This window comes from Capricornis sumatraensis, chromosome 8 (genome assembly GCF_032405125.1).
Source record: "Capricornis sumatraensis isolate serow.1 chromosome 8, serow.2, whole genome shotgun sequence".
NCBI classification, from domain to species: Eukaryota; Metazoa; Chordata; class Mammalia; order Artiodactyla; family Bovidae; genus Capricornis; species Capricornis sumatraensis.
The window spans coordinates 13,669,005-13,676,910 of record NC_091076.1 but is presented as its reverse complement, the minus strand read 5'-3'; the positions used below and the strand labels follow the sequence as shown (position 1 = coordinate 13,676,910).

Below are 7,906 nucleotides of genomic sequence, written 5' to 3'. Positions count from 1 at the left end.
AACACTGAATATTCACTGGAAGGATTGATGCTGAAGTGGAAGCTCTAATACTTTGGCCACCTGATTCGAAGAGCTGACTTATTGGAAATGCAGGGAAAAATTGAGGGGAGGAGGAGAAGGGGTCGGCAGAGGATGAGATGGTTGGATGGCATCACCGACTCTATGGACATGAGTTTGAGCAAGCTCAGGGAGATAGTGAAGGACAGGGAAGCCTGGCTTGCTGCAGTCCATGGGGTCACAGAGTGGGACACGACTTAGTGACTGAACAACAACAATAGAAAGCAGAGCAATGTGTTAAAAGGATGATGGATTGGAGAATCAGCACACCAGTGAGTGAATGTTTCCTGAGGGACAGGATAATTACATAGTCTCACAGTATCTCCCCATAAGATGATTCATATTTACAAATAGAAACACAGTAGCTATAGAATGGAGGAAAGTGGCCAACCCCATCTTGCTCAATAATCAGATGAATGGATAAAGATGTGGTATATATACACAATGGAGTATTACTCAGCCATAAAAAAGAACGAAGTTGAGTCATTTGCAGAAATGTGGATACACCGAGAGTCTGTCACACAGAGTGAAGTAAGTCAGAAAGAGAAAAGCAAATACCATATATTAGTGCACACTTGTGGAAAATGATGCACACTAGAAAAATGCACACGCATTTTCTAATGCACACTAGAAAATCGATACAAAGAGATGAACCTATTTGCAGGGCAGGAATAGAGAGGCAGACACAGAGAACAGACATGTGCGCACAGCGGGAGGAGGGGAAGGGAGCTGAATTGGAAGATTAGGGTTGACATATATACACTACCACATGCAAAGTAGATACCTAGTGGGAAGCTACTGTTTTTTTTTTTTGTTTGTTTTAAATTTTAAAATCTTTAATTCTTACATGTGTTCCCAAACATGAAACCCCCTCCCACCTCCCTCCCCATAACATCTCTGTGGGTGATCCCCATGCACCAGCCCCAAGCATGCTGTATCCTGCGTCAGACATAGACTGGCGATTCAATTCTTACATGATAGTATACATTATAGAATGCCATTCTCCCAAATCATCCCGCCCTCTCCCTCTCTCTCTGAGTCCAAAAGTCCGTTATACACAGCTGTGTCTTTTTTCCTGTCTTGCATACAGGGTCATCATTGCCATCTTTCTAAATTCCATATATATGTGTTAGTATACTGTATTGGTGTTTTTCTTTCTGGCTGACTTCACTCTGTATAATCGGCTCCAGTTTCATCCATCTCATCAGAACTGATTCAAATGAATTCTTTTTAACGGCTGAGTAATACTCCATTGTGTACATGTACCAAAGCTTTCTTATCCATTCATCTGCTGATGGACATCTAGGTTGTTTCCATGTCCTGGCTATTATAAACAGTGCTGCGATGAACATTGGGGTACATGTGTCTCTTTCAATTCTGGTTTCCTCGGTGTGTATGCCCAGCAGTGTGATTGCTGGGTCATAAGGTAGTTCTATTTGCAATTTTTTAAGGAATCTCCACACTGTTCTCCATAGTGGCTGTACTAGTTTGCATTCCCACCAACAGTGTAGGAGGGTTCCCTTTTCTCCACACCCTCTCCAGCATTTATTGCTTGCAGATTTTTGGATCGCAGCCATTCTGACTGGTGTGAAGTGGTACCTCATTGTGGTTTTGATTTGCATTTCTCTGATAATGAGTGATGTTGAGCATCTTTTCATGTGTTTGTTAGCCATCCGTATGTCTTCTTTGGAGAAATGTCTATTTAGTTCTTTGGCCCATTTTTTGATTGGGTCGTTTATTTTTCTGGAATTGAGCTGCATAAGTTGCTTGTATATTTTTGAGATTAGTTGTTTGTCAGTTGCTTCATTTGCTATTATTTTCTCCCATTCAGAAGGCTGTCTTTTCACCTTGTGTATATTTTCCTTTGTTGTGCAGAAGCTTTTAATTGGAAGCTACTGTTGAACAGGAGGAGTTCAATTCGGTGCTCTGCGGTGACCTAGAGGATGGGATGGGGGGAGGAGAGAGGTCCAAGAGCGGGGGATATTCATGGCTGATTCACTACATTGTACAGAAATCAACACAACATTGTGAAGTAATTATACCCAATTTTTAAAAAAAGTTCTATCAGCAGTAATCAGGCAAGTCAGTTCCAGGAGCCTCTGGTTATAAGGCACTGAGGACACAGCATTACCTCTGGAATCTTCCTGCCTGTTATGGGCTGACTTGTGCCTCAATTCACAAATTGAAGCCCAAACAGTACCTCAGAATATGACTGTATTTGGAGATGAGATCTTTAAGAAGTGATGAAGTTAAAGTGGGACCATTAGGGTGGGTCTTAATCCAATCAGACTGATATCCTTAGGATAAAATATTTTTACTCCTTTTGAAATTTGTATTTTGTATTGGGGTATGGCCAATTAACAGTGTTGTGACAGTTTCAGGTGAACAGTGAAGGGACTCAGGCATGCATATACATATATCCATTCTCCCCCAAAACCCCTTCCACCCAGGCTGCCACATAGTATTAAACAGAGTTCCACATGCTCTATAGGAGGTCCTCGACTGTTGGTTATCCATTTTAAATATATCAGTGTGTACACGTCCATCCCAAATTCCCTAACTATCCCTTCCCGCCCCCGCCATCCTTTCCCCTGGCAACCATAAATTCATTCTCTGAGTCTCTTTTCTGTTTTGTAATTAAGTTCATTTGTATCATTTCTTTTTAGATTTCACATATAAGGGATGTCATACGATATTTCTCAGAAGAAGAATTCTGAACCCACAAAGAGACACCAGGGGTGTATGTGCAATGTGAGGACTTAGCAAGAAGGCAGCCACTTGCAAGTCAAGGGGAGACGCCTCAGAAGAGACCAGACTTTCTGACACCATAAACTTTCACTGAGTCTGTGCTATTCTGTTACGGTAGCCCTAGCAAAGCCATTCAGTTCAGTTCAGTTCAGTCACTCAATTGTGTCCAGCTCTTTGCGACCCCGTAGACTGCAGCAAGCCAGGCTTCCCTGTCCGTCACCAACTCACCAAGCTTGCTCAAACTCATGTCCATCGAGTTGGTGATGCCATCCAACCATCTCATCCTCTGTTGTACCCTTCTCCTCCTGCCTTCAATCCTCCTCAGCATCAGAGTCTTTTCCAGTGAGTCAGTTCTTCACATCAGGTGGCCAAAGTATTGGAGTTTCAGCTTCAGCATCAGTCCTTCCAATGAATATTCAGGATTGATTTCCTTTAGGATTGACTGGTCCAAGGGACTCTCAAGAGTCTTCTCCAACACCACAGCAAACCTGTACACTGCCAAAAATGCATAACGGAGGAGAACCCAGACAAACCCAAATGAGGGCCATGCTGCCAAAGAATTGGCCTGAACACCTCAAAAACATCCATGGTATGAAAGACACAGATAGAGGGACTGTCCCAGATTGGAAGAGGCCCAAGGAACATGATCCTCACCTTGGATTGGATCCTAGTTTGGGGAAAAACCCAAAAACAAAAACTTTCTCCTTTCTGTAAAAATGTGAGGACAACTGGTGAATTGAATAAGGTTTGTAGACTAGACAGTTGTGTTATTCCTCTGTTGATTTCCTGATTTTGATCTTTTGACTGTGCTTACTTGTTTTTTTTTTTTTTTAAGACGTACACACAGCAGTATTTGTGGGTAAAGTGTGAGGGGTCAGTCATGTCTGCAACCAGCTCTCTCATGATATATGGAAGAAAGTGCTTGTGTGTGTGCACATGTGTGTGTGTGTACGTACAATCTGAGAGAAAGTGAGTGCTAAAACAAACATAGAAGTTAACAATGTTTGAGGAATCTGGATGAAGGATGTATTGAACTTTTCAGTAAGTCTGGAAGTATTTCTTTCTTTTTCTGAGTATACTATTTTATTAACATTTAAATTTCACCAAGGTGTCAAGTATATGCTAGCTGGATGTTCAGATTTTGAGATGAAGATTAAATGGACAAACAGCTTTAAAGCTGCAATGTATTTTAACACTGCACAATATATTCACCAACTTCAGTCTAGGGATGGTGTAATGTACACTTTGGAGTACAAGTATAAGGACAAGCCCTGGAATGGAAGGAAAGACCTTCCATTCAGGACTGAATAGAGGTCCTTGGTTGCTGGTAGAACCTCCCCTTGACTTCAGACTTGAGACAAACCCAGGAAATTTGTCAGTATACAAAACCCACTGAATTCTGAATAAACAGTATCAGGATAGATTTACTGTTGTTTTTAGTCACTAAATTATGTCCCACTCTGCGACCCCACGGACTGTAGCCCTCCAGGCTCCTCTGTCCGTGGGATTTCCCAGGCAAGAACACGGGAGTGGGTTGCCATGCCTTCCTCCAGGGGATCTTCCCAACGCAAGGATCTAACCCGTTTCTCCTATGTCTCCTGTACTAGCAAGCAGATTCTTTACCACTGAGCCACCAGGGAAATGTCCATTGGATAGACTGGCCAGAGCCTGTTTGGACTGTGGGGGCCCGTCTGAATGGCCAGAGCCCGTTTGGACTTTGGAGGCCTGTCTGAATGGCCAGAACCTGTTCAGACTGTGGTGGCCTATCTGAAGCAAGCAGGGCTGGAAGGAGATTGCAAATGTTATAGCTGCTGTCCAGGATTGGTAGATGTGAGCGGCCATCTTCTAAAAATGGTCGATTTCCAAACAAGTTCCTAAGATGTTTTCCCCAAACAGGGTGAACATACTTCAAAATAGTAAGTTGAAAAACGCCATGGTGCCAGGAAAAATTCAGCTCAGTAGCCCCTTCCCACCACTACCCCAGCCACCTCTCCCCCCATTCCCAGCCAGCTTGACCCCACTGTTCTCCCAGTTCTCTATGCCCTGCCCCCGAAATTCCCTCTGCCTCAACACATAGCCCCCCAGCACCTCCGGCATGCACCGGCTCCCCAGGCACTGCTCAGGCAACCTGTCCTCCAGAAACACGCCTTCAAGCCCACCCCAAGCAACACCCCACTTCTGGGTTCACAGCCTCCACCTGCTCTGCTGCCAGGGCCCTTAAGCCACCAAGCTTCCCCTGAGCACAGCATGCAGGAAAAGTTAATCATTGTCAAGCATTCAGTCATTACTACGAATGACTTATCACCCCCAGTATATGTCTCTTGTCCACCCTGCGAGGTAAGCGGTTTTTTGTGTGTGTGTGTGTGTGTGTGTGTGTGTGTGTTTGCTCAGTCATGTCTGAATCTTTGCAACCCCCTGGACTGTAGCCCGCCAGGCTGCTCTGTCCCTGGAGCTTTCCAGGCGAGAATACTGGAGTGAGTTGGCATTTCCTTCTCCAGGGGATCTTCCTGACCCAGGGATCAAACCCAAGTCTCTTGTGTCTTCTGCATTGGCAAGTGGATTCTTTACCGCTGAGCCACCTGGGAAGCCCACCAGCCCCAATTCACAAACTAGAAATAGAAGCTCAAAAAGATGATGTGTCCCCAGTCACAGCGTGAAAGTGGTGGGGCTGGATTGCAAGCAGACTCTAACTGCCCAGCCACACATCCTTCCTCCTACTGTGAATTATTAATATGATGGACCGATGTGGACTAATTGCCGCTGAGCTAGACTCTGCTAGGCCCTCCACTAGGGCTTCCGGGTGATGAGGAGGGTGACAGCCCCTCCCTTGGAGGATGGGGCGGATGGCTGGTAATGAGCTAATTCAAGGGGCCCTGGGACTGTGTCCAGTGAATGGGAAGCAGCCTAGTCTGTGAACCAGGCTTGCTGTTGTTACCAGACTTTCTTAGAACTGTCCTAGATTTTCAGAAAACCCAGAAGGACAGCACAGAGTGTTCCCGTATATCCCATTCTTGGCTTCCTCTATAATTAACATCTCACATTAGGATGGCACATTTATTACAATTAATGAACCAATGTTGACACATCGTTATAACTGAAGTCCATTTCCTTAGCTTTTACCAAAGGCCTTTTTCTGTGTCAGGCTCCCAGGCAGGAGGCCACATTATTCAGCTGTCCGTTCGTGTTTGTCATCGGTGGTATTAATGACCTTAATCCCCAGGAGACCGCTATGAGGTACTTCTAAGAGTGGAGTCTTCTTAGCAGAGCCCAACGGCCTCTGGCTTCACCCTCCATCTGTGACTCATCCCTCCATCCCTCTTTCCCCTCCCCCCATTCCAGATGAAGTTGGGAACCGATTTGAGGTGAACAACTGCTCTGCCTGCTCTGGGTGACTGCCAAGTTCCAGGGGCCCCACGGTCTTCTCTATTGACTACAAAGGCTGCCATGTGCTGGGGGAGATCCCACAGCTGGGAACCAGTGTCAGGTTGGAGAGGACCCTCAGGGACCAGGGACACATTGGAGCTCAAGACCACTCAGAGAGCTGGGAGGTGAGGGGGACTAAGTCCTGGGCACCGACTCCTCCTCTGCCTGGATACTGCTCCCCAGCTGTCCCCTCGCTCCTGCAAGATGGGCGCCCCCACCTGAGGGTGTTCATAGAAGCTGTGGAGTTTTTTCTTTTTATTTGGCTGCACCAGGTCTTAGTTGCAGTACACAGGATCTTCGATCTTCATTGCAACACTCTGAATCTTTATTTTTTTGGAAGGAAATGAACCCATTTATTGGAGGACAGAACTTCAGTGTGAAATTGAAAGCAATCTGACATTTCCACAAATGAATCAAATGTGTATGGTTGGTATAATTCAATGTGTAAAACAGCATGTTAACTCTTGGTTGTGGCATGTGGGATCTAGTTCCCTGAGCAGGGATCGAACCTAGGCCCCCTGTGCTGCAAACGTGGAGTCTTAGCCTCTGGACCACCAGGGAAGTCCTAGAAGCTGTGTTGCCTGATGGTTACTCTGATCCATCCCAAACCTGATCACAGCTGGACTGCAGACTCCCACGTGGCAGACATGGGGACACTAGCTGGATCTACTGGATGAGCTGGGTGCCACCCACCTGTAGGAAGAGACAGCTGGGCAACACCCTCCCATGGGGCAGTCCTGGGCACCAGTGCTGGGCCATTCCCAGCACCAACGCCTTCCAGCAGCCTCAGTGGGCATTTTGGCAGGGGAGTGGTAGTGATACTGGAGATCCTCAGGCTGCCTCCCCACCCTTCCACCTCCTTGACTTCTCTTTCCCAAGTGCTCAGGACTCAAATGGTGGTGATGGGAGGGCAGTGCTGCCCTTTGTCTCATTACCAGCGCTTCACTGTTACCACCTTTGCTCTCCTGGACCCTGGCTCCCAGAGAGTCCTCCTGTACCCACTGGTACCCACCGGTCAGAAGCAGGTCTCCCTCTTGTCTGCGCCTCATCTGCTAAGTGGGGATAACTTGTCGCCGAATCCCTCCAGTCCTCAGAGGGACTGGAGGTCCCCAGACGGGGCTTGATCTTCCTGAGTGCTGTGGGGGGCAGTGAGCCCCAACCTGCAAACCACTCCAGAGGGAGGGAGGGAAATGCTGAATCAACCTAATATGAGCCAGGCATGGTGCCCTTGAGTGGCCTCATTTCTGAGTCTAGGAATGATGAGTCGAGCATAATTCTGCTTTGAATTTTTATCACGTAGCTTCTTTGGAAGGTAAATATAGATACATTAAGGGTATATTTAGAAGTAGCCGAAATAGCTCAGTTGGGAGAGCATTAGACTGAAGATCTAAAGGTCCCTGGTTCAATCCCGGGTTTCGGCAATGGTTTTAGGTGTCACCACCGATGGCAGTTTTATTGCATGCCACAGAATTGATGCTTTTGAAATGTGTTGGAGAAGACTCTTTTTTTTTTTTTTTGGAGAAGACTCTTGAGAGTCCCTTGGATAGCAAGGAGATCAAACCAGTCAATTCTAAAGGAAATCAACCCTGAATATTCATTGGAAGGACTGTTGCTAAAGCTGAAGCTCCAATACTTTGGACACCTGATGCGAAGAACCAACTCATTGGAAAAGACCCTG

At 46.2% G+C, this 7,906-nt stretch overlaps 1 non-coding gene across 1 annotated transcript; it reads left to right on the top strand.

The window, feature by feature from the left end:
* Positions 1-7,576: 7,576 nt before the first annotated feature.
* On the top strand, positions 7,577-7,649 carry TRNAF-GAA (transfer RNA phenylalanine (anticodon GAA)). Its single transcript has one exon. It is a non-coding gene; the product is annotated as a tRNA-Phe (tRNA).
* The last annotated feature ends 257 nt before the right edge of the window (positions 7,650-7,906 follow it).